Source organism: Cryptomeria japonica, unplaced genomic scaffold, assembly GCF_030272615.1.
Source record: "Cryptomeria japonica unplaced genomic scaffold, Sugi_1.0 HiC_scaffold_119, whole genome shotgun sequence".
Taxonomy (NCBI): Eukaryota; Viridiplantae; Streptophyta; class Pinopsida; order Cupressales; family Cupressaceae; genus Cryptomeria; species Cryptomeria japonica.
In genome coordinates, this window is record NW_026728941.1 from 342,501 (window position 1) to 355,000 (window position 12,500).

Consider the following 12,500-nt stretch of genomic DNA (forward strand, 5'->3'; position numbering starts at 1 on the left):
TAGCAATCGGGGTGTGTGATGCAGAAGAGATAGCAATCGAGGTGTGCGGTGGGAAGGGCCCAGCAGCCAGAATGCATGAAGCGACGGATGAAGCAGTGATGACAACCGGGCTGTGAGGAGAGGAGGGATGCAGCCAAGAAAGCAATCAGGGCTCGAGGCAAGGGATGCATCAAGGATAGCAATCATGTTGTGAGGCGAGATTCCAAAGGCTAAACGTGAGAGGCTGCAGGGTCGACTCAGAGAGGTCTATGCATGTGAGAGGCTGAAAGCAAGGTCAACTCGGAGCGGTCTATGCATCGGGCACGCTTGGGGCGACTACCAGTGCCAACCCCTTATCCCGCGACGCGTCCGACAAAGAGAACGTTCCAAGGCGGCAGAGGAGGTTACCAGCCGAAGGATGCAGTAGCAATAACAGGTATAGTTCCGCGGCGGCCGAGAAGACTCACCGCATAGGAATCGGGATGCGAGGCGAGGGATGCGGCGGGAAGGCCCCGACGGCTAAACGGAAGAGGCTGCAGGGCCGCCTCGGAATGGTCCAAGCATCGGACGCGATTGGGACGACTACCAGTGCCAACCCCTTATCCCGCGATGCGTCCGATACACAGATAGTTCCAAGGCGGCCGAGGAGCCTCACCGCATATCAATCGGGGTGCGAGGCGAGGGATGGGGCGGGAAGGCCCCAACGGCTAGACGGAAGAGGCTTCAGGGCCACCTCGGAATGCTCCAAGCATCGGACGCGCTTGGGGCGACTACCAGTGCCAACCCCTTATCCCGCGATGCGTCCGATACACAGATGGTTCCAAGGCGGCCGAGGAGCCTCACCGTATAGCAATCGGGGGTGCGAGGCGAGGGATGGGGCGGGAAGGCCCCAACGGCTAGACGGAAGAGGCTTCAGGGCCGCCTCGGAATGGTCCAAGCATCGGACGCGCTTGGGGCGACTACCAGTGACAACCCCTCATCCCGCGATGCGTCCGATACGAAGATGGTTCCAAGGCGGCCGAGGAGCCTCACCGCATAGCAATCGGGGTGCGAGGTGGGGGATGCGGCGAGATGGCCCCAACGGCTAGACGGAAGAGGCCACAGGGCCGCGTCGGAATAGTCCAAGCATCGGACGCGCTTGGGGCGACTACCAGTGACAACCCCTTATCCCGCGATGCGTCCGATACGAAGATAGTTCCAAGGCGGCCGAGGAGCCTCACCGCATAGCAATCCGGGTGCGAGGTGGGGGATGCGGCGAGATGGCCCCAACGGCTAGACGGAAGAGGCTGCAGGGCCGCCTCGGAATAGTCCAAGCATCGGACGCGCTTGGGGCGACTACCAGTGACAACCCCTTATCCCGCGATGCTTCCGATACGAAGACAGTTCCAAGGCGGCCGAGGAGCCTCACCGCATAGCAATGGGGGTGCGAGGTGAGGGATGCGGCGAGATGGCCCCAACGGCTAGACGGAAGAGGCCACAGGGCCGCCTCGGAATAGTCCAAGCATCGGACGCGCTTGGGGCGACTACCAGTGACAACCCCTTATCCCGCGATGCATCCGATACGAAGATAGTTCCCAGGCGGCCGAGGAGCCTCACCGCATAGCAATCGGGGTGCGAGGCGAGGGATGCGGCGAGATGGCCCCAAAGGGTAGACGGAAGAGGCTGCGGGGCCGCCTCGGAATAGTCCAAGCATCGAACGCGCTTGGGGCGACTACCACTGCCAACCCCTTATCCCGCGATGCGTCCGATACACAGATAGTTCCGAGGCGGCCGAGGAGCTGGGGGATGCGGCGAGATGGCCCCAACGGCTAGACGGAAGAGGCTGCAGGGCCGCCTCGGAATAGTCCAAGCATCGGACGCGCTTGGGGCGACTACCAGTGACAACCCCTTATCCCGCGATGCGTCCGATACACAGATAGTTCCGAGGCGGCCAAGGAGCCTCACCGCATAGCAATCGTGGTGCGAGGTGGGGGATGCAGCGAGATGGCCCCAACGGCTAGACGGAAGAGGCTGCAGGGCCGCCTCGGAATGGTCCAAGCATCGGACGCGCTTGGGGCGACTACCACTGCCAACCCCTTATCCCGCGATGCGTCCGATACACAGATAGTTCCAAGGCGGCCGAGGAGCCTCACCGAATAGCAATCGGGGTGCGAGGCGAGGGATGCGGCGAGAAAGCCCCAACGGCTAGAGGGAAGAGGCTTCAGGTCCGCCTCGGAATGGTCCAAGCATCGGACGCGCTTGGGGCGACTACCAGTGACAACCCCTTATCCCGCGACGCGTCCGATACACAGATAGTTCCAAGGCGGCCGAGGAGCCTCACCGCATAGCAATCGGGGTGCGAGGCGAGGGATGCGGCGAGAAGGACCCAACGGCTAGACGGAAGAGGCTTCAGGGCCGCCTCGGAATGGTCCAAGCATCGGACGCGCTTGGGGCGACTACCAGTGACAACCCCTTATCCCGCGACGCGTCCGATACACAGATAGTTCCAAGGCGGCCGAGGAGCCTCACCGCATAGCAATCGGGGTGCGAGGCGAGGGATGCGGCGAGAAGGACCCAACGGCTAGACGGAAGAGGCTTCAGGTCCGCCTCGGAATGGTCCAAGCATCGGACGCGCTTGGGGCGACTACCAGTGACAACCCCTTATCCCGCGACGCGTCCGATACACAGATAGTTCCAAGGCGGCCGAGGAGCCTCACCGCATAGCAATCGGGGTGCGAGGCGAGGGATGCGGCGAGAAGGACCCAACGGCTAGACGGAAGAGGCTTCAGGGCCGCCTCGGAATGGTCCAAGCATCGGACGCGCTTGGGGCGACTACCAGTGACAACCCCTTATCCCGCGATGCGTCCGATACACAGATAGTTCCAAGGCGGCCGAGGAGCCTCACCGCATAGCAATCGGGGTGCGAGGCGAGGGATGCGGCGAGAAGGACCCAACGGCTAGACGGAAGAGGCTTCAGGGCCGCCTCGGAATGGTCCAAGCATCGGACGCGCTTGGGGCGACTACCAGTGACAACCCCTTATCCCGCGACGCGTCCGATACACAGATAGTTCCAAGGCGGCCGAGGAGCCTCACCGCATAGCAATCGGGGTGCGAGGCGAGGGATGCGGCAAGAAGGACCCAACGGCTAGACGGAAGAGGCTTCAGGGCCGCCTCGGAATGGTCCAAGCATCGGACGCGCTTGGGGCGACTACCAGTGACAACCCCTTATCCCGCGACGCGTCCGATACACAGATAGTTCCAAGGCGGCCGAGGAGCCTCACCGCATAGCAATCGGGGTGCGAGGCGAGGGATGCGGCGAGAAGGACCCAACGGCTAGACGGAAGAGGCTTCAGGTCCGCCTCGGAATGGTCCAAGCATCGGACGCGCTTGGGGCGACTACCAGTGACAACCCCTTATCCCGCGACGCGTCCGATACACAGATAGTTCCAAGGCGGCCGAGGAGCCTCACCGCATAGCAATCGGGGTGCGAGGCGAGGGATGCGGCGAGAAGGACCCAACGGCTAGACGGAAGAGGCTTCAGGGCCGCCTCGGAATGGTCCAAGCATCGGACGCGCTTGGGGCGACTACCAGTGACAACCCCTTATCCCGCGACGCGTCCGATACACAGATAGTTCCAAGGCGGCCGAGGAGCCTCACCGCATAGCAATCGGGGTGCGAGGCGAGGGATGCGGCGAGAAGGACCCAACGGCTAGACGGAAGAGGCTTCAGGGCCGCCTCGGAATGGTCCAAGCATCGGACGCGCTTGGGGCGACTACCAGTGACAACCCCTTATCCCGCGATGCGTCCGATACACAGATAGTTCCAAGGCGGCCGAGGAGCCTCACCGCATAGCAATCGGGGTGCGAGGCGAGGGATGCGGCGAGAAGGACCCAACGGCTAGACGGAAGAGGCTTCAGGGCCGCCTCGGAATGGTCCAAGCATCGGACGCGCTTGGGGCGACTACCAGTGACAACCCCTTATCCCGCGACGCGTCCGATACACAGATAGTTCCAAGGCGGCCGAGGAGCCTCACCGCATAGCAATCGGGGTGCGAGGCGAGGGATGCGGCGAGAAGGACCCAACGGCTAGACGGAAGAGGCTTCAGGGCCGCCTCGGAATGGTCCAAGCATCGGACGCGCTTGGGGCGACTACCAGTGACAACCCCTTATCCCGCGACGCGTCCGATACACAGATAGTTCCAAGGCGGCCGAGGAGCCTCACCGCATAGCAATCGGGGTGCGAGGCGAGGGATGCGGCGAGAAGGACCCAACGGCTAGACGGAAGAGGCTTCAGGGCCGCCTCGGAATGGTCCAAGCATCGGACGCGCTTGGGGCGACTACCAGTGACAACCCCTTATCCCGCGACGCGTCCGATACACAGATAGTTCCAAGGCGGCCGAGGAGCCTCACCGCATAGCAATCGGGGTGCGAGGCGAGGGATGCGGCGAGAAGGACCCAACGGCTAGACGGAAGAGGCTTCAGGGCCGCCTGGGAATGGTCCATGCATCGCACGCGCTTGGGGCGACTACCAGTGACAACCCCTTATCCCGCGACGCGTCCGATACACAGATAGTTCCAAGGCGGCCGAGGAGCCTCACCGCATAGCAATCGGGGTGCGAGGCGAGGGATGCGGCGAGAAGGACCCAACGGCTAGACGGAAGAGGCTTCAGGGCCGCCTCGGAATGGTCCAAGCATCGGACGCGCTTGGGGCGACTACCAGTGACAACCCCTTATCCCGCGACGCGTCCGATACACAGATAGTTCCAAGGCGGCCGAGGAGCCTCACCGCATAGCAATCGGGGTGCGAGTCGAGGGATGCGGCGAGAAGGACCCAACGGCTAGACGGAAGAGGCTTCAGGGCCGCCTCGGAATGGTCCAAGCATCGGACGCGCTTGGGGCGACTACCAGTGACAACCCCTTATCCCGCGATGCGTCTGATACACAGATAGTTCCAAGGCGGCCGAGGAGCCTCACCGCATAGCAATCGGGGTGCGAGGCAAGGGATGCGGCGAGAAGGACCCAACGGCTAGACGGAAGAGGCTTCAGGGCCGCCTCGGAATGGTCCAAGCATCGGACGCGCTTGGGGCGACTACCGTTGCCAACCCCTTATCCCGCGATGCGTCTGATACACAGATAGTTCCGAGGCGGCCGAGGAGCCTCACCGCATAGCAATCGGGTTGCGAGGCAGATTATTGGGAAGGGAACCCCCTGGGATGCGGCTCAAGCAGTGCCCAAAGGGACTGGAATGCGGAATCACATCGAGAGACCCAAATGCTATACGAGGGCTCAAATCGAATTATCGATTTGGCCACGACATGGACGCATCGGAACGACTACCTTTGCCGAACCACTCGCAATTGCATCCATACCGAAACCAATAGACATTTCCGTTAGAGCCCTCGCATAGCATTCGGGAATCTCGCATGCCCCTCTAAATCGACCAATGCTGGCGCTCAACGAAAATCCGAGCGCTACCACCGTTCGAGCGCCAGCATTGGTCGAGTTAGAGGGGCACGGGGGAGAATGCTCCAGTCAACACCTCCCCTATATAAGTTATTTGTCCGATTCTCGCACAACCGTAGTCTGCCTCGTCGAATCAAACAACGGTCCCAGATTCCGACTTCCGTTCCGTAGAGACCCAAAAGCTAGATGGAGGCTCGCAAGAAAGAGAGTCGGCGCATAGCAATCGGGTTTCTCGAACGTTTAGGGACCGAGCTCACTTGCGGATAGGGCAAAATCCGCCAAGCAACCCAAAAGCTAGACGGGGGCTCGAATCGAATCGCCTAGGCGGCCACAACAACGACGTGTTGGATCGACTACCAGTGCCAAACCATTCAGCAAGACTAGTCTGTGTCGAGGCCGGATAGAGATTCTCAGAGAGCGCCCGTATAGCATTTAGGAGACCTGCCGCGTCCCTCACACTCGACAAATGGTGGTGCACGTTTATAAATCCGAGCGATCCCAACCCTTTCAAGCACCAACATCGGTCGAGATAGAGGGGCACGGAGGGGGCTGCGTGAGACAACACAGTCCCCTATATAAGTTATTTGTCCGATTCTCACACATCCGAAGAATGGTCATCAAATCGGACAACAGCCCAAACTTCCGACTTCCGTCCCAGAAAGCCCAAGAGCTATCTAAAACGTTCATGGCCGGAACTCGATCGCGGCTATACCAGTCCGCCAAGCAACCCAAAAGCTAGACTGGAGCTCTAGTCGAATCACCTCTGTGGCCATTGCAAGGACGTGTTGGAGCGACTACCATTGCCGAACCATTCCGCAGGTCGAGTCCATACCAAGGCCGCATAGAGATTCACGATGAGCTCCTGCATAGCAATCAGGAGACTTGCCGTGTCCATCACAATCGATAAATCCTGGTGCAAGATTTTTGCATCCGAGCGCTCCAACCAGTCGAGCACCAGCATCAATCGACATAAACGGGCACGGGGGGAGGATGCTCGAGAACACTACCTCCCCTATATAAGTTATTTGTCCGATTCTCAAGCAGCCGAAGTCTGGTCATCGAATCGGGTCAAAGACCACAACTTCCGACTTTACCCACAATGCAAGTCATCGAATCGAACATCGGCCCCCGAGTCGGACTCCATGCGTATGTCAGGTCATCGGACCCAAATTCCGCCTTCCTGCGCATGGCGGGCCATCAATATCAACTCGGTCATCGGACCCAAACTCCGCCTTTCTGCGCATGGCACGCCTTCAAATCGGTCATCGGACCCAAATTCCGCCTTCCTGTGCATGGCGGGCCATCAACATCAACTCGGTCATCGGACCCAAATTCCGCCTTTCTGCGCATGGCACGCCATCAACTCGGTCATCGGACCCAAATTCCGCCTTCCTGCGCATGGCAGGTCATCGGACACAAATTCAGACCTCGCCAATATGCCTACGTATCGAATCGGTCATCGGACCCAACTTCCGACTTCATCCATACTGTAGGGTCTTTGAGGTTGGCGCGGTGCGCTCAACCCGGGGAGTCGACCCATCGAAGCATACACCTCCCCTATATAAGCTATTTGTCCGATTCCCACACCTGTGTAGTTTGCACCTCTGACCAGGACATCGACCCCAACTTCCGAACTCGACTGCAACGACGGCACCAGCGCCTTGGTGCGCACCTTGCGACGCACAGTCCCAACATTCGCCTTCCTGCACATGGCAGGTCATCGGACCCAAATTCCGACCTCGCGAGTATGCCTACATATCGAATCGGTCATCGGACACAACTTCCGACTTCATCCATACCGTAGGGTCTTTGAGGTTGGCGCGGTGCGCTCAACCCGGGGAGTCGACCCAACGAAGCATACACCTCCCCTATATAAGCTATTTGTCCGATTCCCACACCTGTGTAGTTTGCACCTCCGATCAGGACATCGACCCCAACTTCCGAACTCGCCTGCAACGACCGAACCAGCGCCTTGGTGCGCACCTTGCAACGCACAGTGCCAACATTCGCCTTCCTGCACATGGCAGGTCATCGGACCCAAATTCCGACCTCGCGAGTATGCCTACATATCGAATCGGTCATCGGACCCAACTTCCGACTTCATCCATACCGTAGGGTCTTTGAGGTTGGCGCGGTGCGCTCAACCCGGGGAGTCGACCCAACGAAGCATACACCTCCCCTATATAAGCTATTTGTCCGATTCCCACACCTGTGTAGCTTGCACCTCCGATCAGGACATCGACCCCAACTTCCGAACTCGACTAAAAAGACCGCACCAGCACCTTGGTGTGCACCTTGCAACGCACAGTGCCAACATTCGCCTTCCTGCACATGGCAGGTCATCGGACCCAAATTCCGACCTCATGAGCATACCTACTAATCGAATCGGTCATCGGACCCAACTTCCGACTTCATCCATACCGTAGGGTCTTTGAGGTTGGCGCGGTGCGCTCAACCTGGGGAGTCGACCCATCGAAGCATACACCTCCCCTATATAAGCTATTTGTCCGATTCCGACACCTGTGTAGTTTGCACCTCCGCTCAGGACATCGACCCCAACTTCCGAACTCGCCTGCAACGACCGAACCAGCGCCTTGGTGCGCACCAAAAGTGCGCACTTTTGGAGGGCACTTTTGTGCGCTCCAAAGGTGCGCACTTTTGGAGGGCACTTTTGTGCGCTCCAAAGGTGCGCACTTTTGGAGGGCACTTTTTGGAGGGCACTTTTGTGCGCTCCAAAGGTGCGCACTTTTGGAGGGCACTTTTTGGAGGGCACTTTTCTGCGCTCCAAAGGTGCGCACTTTTGGAGGGCACTTTTTGGAGGGCACTTTTCTGCGCTCCAAAGGTGCGCACTTTTGGAGGGCACTTTTTGGAGGGCACTTTTCTGCGCTCCAAAGGTGCGCACTTTTGGAGGGCACTTTTTGGAGGGCACTTTTCTGCGCTCCAAAGGTGCGCACTTTTGGAGGGCACTTTTGTGCACTCCAAAGGTGCACACTTTTGGAGGGCACTTTTTGGAGGGCACTTTTCTGCACTCCAAAGGTGCGCACTTTTGGAGGGCACTTTTTGGAGGGCACTTTTGTGCGCTCCAAAGGTGCGCACTTTTGGAGGGCACTTTTTGGAGGGCACTTTTGTGCGCTCCAAAGGTGCGCACTTTTGGAGGGCACTTTTGTGCACTCCAAAGGTGCGCACTTTTGGAGGGCACTTTTCCTGCGCTCCAAAGGTGCACACCTAGGTGAGCACCTTCGACCACACCTTGTAGCACACCAAACTCTGACTTTCGACTTCATCCGCAATGCAGGGTCTTTGAGGTTGGCGCAATGCGCACAACCAGGGGAGTCGACCCATCAAACCCAACACCTCCCCTATATAAGCTATTTGTCTGATTCTCATACATGCGTAGCCTGCAGGAGCAATTAGGACATCGACCCCAACTTTCGGCTTCTAAACGAAAACAAGGTCTTTGAGGTTGGTGTAATGCGAACAACTAGGGGAGTCAACCCATCAAACCCAACACCTCCCCTATATAAGCTATTTGTCTGATTCTCATACATGTGTAGTCTACAGGAGCAATTAGGACATCGACCCCAACTTTTGACTTCTTAACGAAAACAAGGTCTTTGAGGTTGACGTAATGCGCACAACCAGGGGAGTCGACCCATCAAACCCAACACCTCCCCTATATAAGCTATTTGTCCGATTCTCATACATGTGTAGCCTACAGGAGCCATTAGGACATTGACCCCAACTTTTGACTTCTTAACGAAAACAAGGTCTTTGAGGTTGGCGTAATGCGCACAACCAAGGGAGTTGACCCATCAAACCCAACACCTCCCCTATATAAGCTATTTGTCTGATTCTCATACATGTGTAGCCTGCAACAACGATTAGGACATCCACCCCAACTTCTGAATTCGTCTGCGTTGACCGCACCAAAGGTGCACGCCTTGGTGCTCACCAAAATCCGACTTCCGACTTCTTCTGCTATGCGGGGTCTTTGAGGTTGGCGCAGTGCGCACAACCAGGGGAGTCAACCCACCGAATGCAACACCTCCCCTATATAAGCTATTTGTCTGATTCTCATACATGCGTAGACTGCAGCAATGATTAGGACATCCACCCCAACTTTTGACTTCTTAAACAAGACAGGGTCTTTGAAGTTGGTGCAGTGCACACAACCAGGGGAGTCGACCCATCAAACGCAACACCTCCCCTATATAAAGCTATTTGTCCGATTCTCATACGTGTAGTCTGCAGCAGCGATTAGGACATCGACCCCAACTTCCGAATTCGTTTGCATTGACCGCACCAAAGGTGCACGCCTTGGTGTGCACCTTGGAGTGCACTTTGGTGCTCACCTCGGTGCACACTTTGGTGTGCACCTCGGTGTGCACCAAAGGTGCGCACCTTGGAGCGCACCAAAGGTGTACACTTTGGAGCGCACCACATAGGGTCTTTGAGAGGTTGGCGCAGTGCGCACACCAAGGTGGGTGTTGAGGTGCGTGCCGAGGTGGGTGGGTGCTAGGGTGCGCTCCATGGTGGGTGCCAGGGTGGGTGCGTGCTAGGGTGGATTCCAAAGAGGGTCATAGGGTGGGTGCCAAGGTGGGTTGGTGATATAGTGGGTTCAAAGGTGGGTACTAGGGTGGGTTCCAAGGTGGGTCACAAGTTGGGTGCCAGGATGCGTGGGTGTTAGGTTGGGTGCCAAGGTGGGCTCCTGCGTGGGTGGGTGCTAGGGTGGGTTTCAAGGTGGACGCGAGGGCGGGTGCCAAGGTGGGTAACAAGTTGGGTGTTAGGATGGGTGAGTGCTAGAGTGGGTGCCAAGGTGGGTGGGTGCTAAGGTGGATGCCAAGGTGGTTCACAGGGTGGGTGGGTTCTAGGGTGAGTTCCAAGGTGGGTCACAGGTTTAGTGCTAGGGTGCGTGTCAAGGCGGGTGTCGAGGTGCCTGGGTGCTAGGGTGTGGATGCCAATGTGGGTCATAGGGTGGGTACTAGGGTGGGCTGCAATGTGGGTGCCAAGGTGGGTAACATGCTCGGTTGGTTCTAAATTGGGTGTCAGGGTGGGTGTGCACCCACCTTGCCCGAGGTGGGTGCCAAGGTGCCAGTGTGGGTGGGTGCTAAGGTGGATGCCAAGGTGGGTGAGAAGGTGGGTGATAGGTTGAGTGGTAGGATGGGTGGGTGCCAAGATGGGTCACAGGGTGGGTGCAAGGGTGGGTAGGTGCTAGGGTTGGTGTCAGGGTGGGTGGGTGCTAGGTTGGGTTCCAAGGTGGGTGCGAGGGTGAGTGTCAAGGTGGGTCACAGGTTAGGTGCTAGGATGGGTGAGTGCTAGGGTGCAAAGGTGCCAGGGTGGGTGCTAGGATGGGTCGATGCTAGGGTGAGTGGCAAGGTGGGTCCACAAGTGTCAAGGTGGGTGCCGAGGTGGGTGCCAACTTGGGTTCCAAGGTGGGTGCCAAGTGGGCGACTGCTATGGTGGATGCCAAGGTGGGTCACGGGGTGGGTGCCAAGTTGCTAGGTTGTGTTCCAAGGTGGGTGCCAACGTGGCTGCTAGGGTGCGTGGGTTAAAGGGTGTGTCACAACGTGGGTGCCAGGATGGGTGCGCACCCACACTGGCCAAGACGGGTGCAAGGTTGGGTTCCAAGCCCGGTCACAGGCTGGGTGCTAGGATGGGTGGGTGCCAAGGTGGGCACCAGGGTGGGTGCACCCACCCTGGCCAAGGTGGGTCACGGGGTGGGTCCTAGGGTGGGTAACAGGGTGGGTACTAAGGTGCGTGCCAAGGTGGGTCATGGGGTGGGTGCCAAGGTGGGCACCAGGGTGGGTGTGCACCAACCCTAGCCAGGGTAGGTCACGGGGTGGTTGTCGGGGTGGGCGTCAAGGAGCCAAGGTGGGTGGCAAGTAGCCAAGTTGCGTGCCAAGGTGGGTGTCGGGGTGGGTGCCAAGGATCCAAGGTGGGTGCCAAGGAACCAAGGTGGGTGTCTGGGTGGGTGCCGAGGTGGGAGCCAGGGTGGGTCCCAAGGTGAGTGCAAAGGTGGGTGCCAGGGTCAAGGTGAGTGCCAATGTGGGTTCCAAGGTGCCAGGGTCAGGGTGAGTGCCAATGTGGGTTCAAAGGTGCTAAGTTGGGTGCGAGGTTGGGTGCGAGGGTGGGTGGGTGCCAAGGTGTGCTAGGTGGAAGCCCGGGTGGGTCGGCATCCCATGGGTGTCGAGTTGGGTGCCTGATGGGTGCTTCTTGTCAAGTTTTAGTCGTCGGGACTCATTTCGAGCCTTAGAGGTCGTTTCTTGTCCGGTTGCCCTGTCTTCGACCTGGGAACCCAATTTTGGTCCTCGGGTCCCATTTTTTTTTGTCTCGCATCCCACTTTTGGCCTGTGGCCTTTTCGGGGTCGATTCTCGTTTTGGGCATCAGAGCATGTTTCTTCTCCTAAAACCCAATATTTGTTTATTAAGTCTCGGAACACATTTTTGTTCTCGTGGACCCATCATGGGTCTTGGAACGCATTTGTGGTCCTTGGGTCCCATTTTGCATCCCGAAACTTGTGTTTTGGTGCTTGATCCCTATTTTGGGTGCCCACCTTGCACCAAGTGCGCACCCGGGGCAAACCGAGCGCCTTGGTGCACCGGGGCAAGATCGAGCGTGCACCCGAGGCGCCCCGAACATGCACCAAGGTGCACTCGGCCCACATGTGAGCGCAGGTCGTTGCGCCCGAGGTGGTGTGTGGGCACCGCGTTGCAGACGGGACACTGCACGCACACGACGCCCCGTCCAGGTGCACGCACGTAGGCCGGGCCGGGTGCACACCCGACGCCCTAGCAAGGTGCGCGCACCCGGGCAGGGCTCACACTTGGCGAACGGGGCGCACTTCGCGAGGGAGGGTGTGCACCTCGACGGGGGTGGGTGGCCGGGGTGGATTCGCACGTGGGTCGCGGTTTGCTAAGTACACATTGCGACAAGCTCATAACGGGTGCGATCATACCAGCGTTAGTGCACCGGATCCCATCAGAACTCCGCAGTTAAGCGCGCTTGGGCCGGAGTAGTACTGGGATGGGTGACCTCCCGGGAAGTCCCGGTGTTGCACCCTTTCTTAGTTTTTCGCCGGG

The 12,500-nt window shown here is 58.7% G+C and overlaps 1 non-coding gene across 1 annotated transcript; it reads left to right on the top strand.

Annotated features, from left to right (window-relative positions):
- Positions 1–12,362: 12,362 nt before the first annotated feature.
- On the top strand, positions 12,363–12,481 carry LOC131865788 (5S ribosomal RNA). The gene has a single exon (XR_009364461.1). It is a non-coding gene; the product is annotated as a 5S ribosomal RNA (ribosomal RNA).
- The last annotated feature ends 19 nt before the right edge of the window (positions 12,482–12,500 follow it).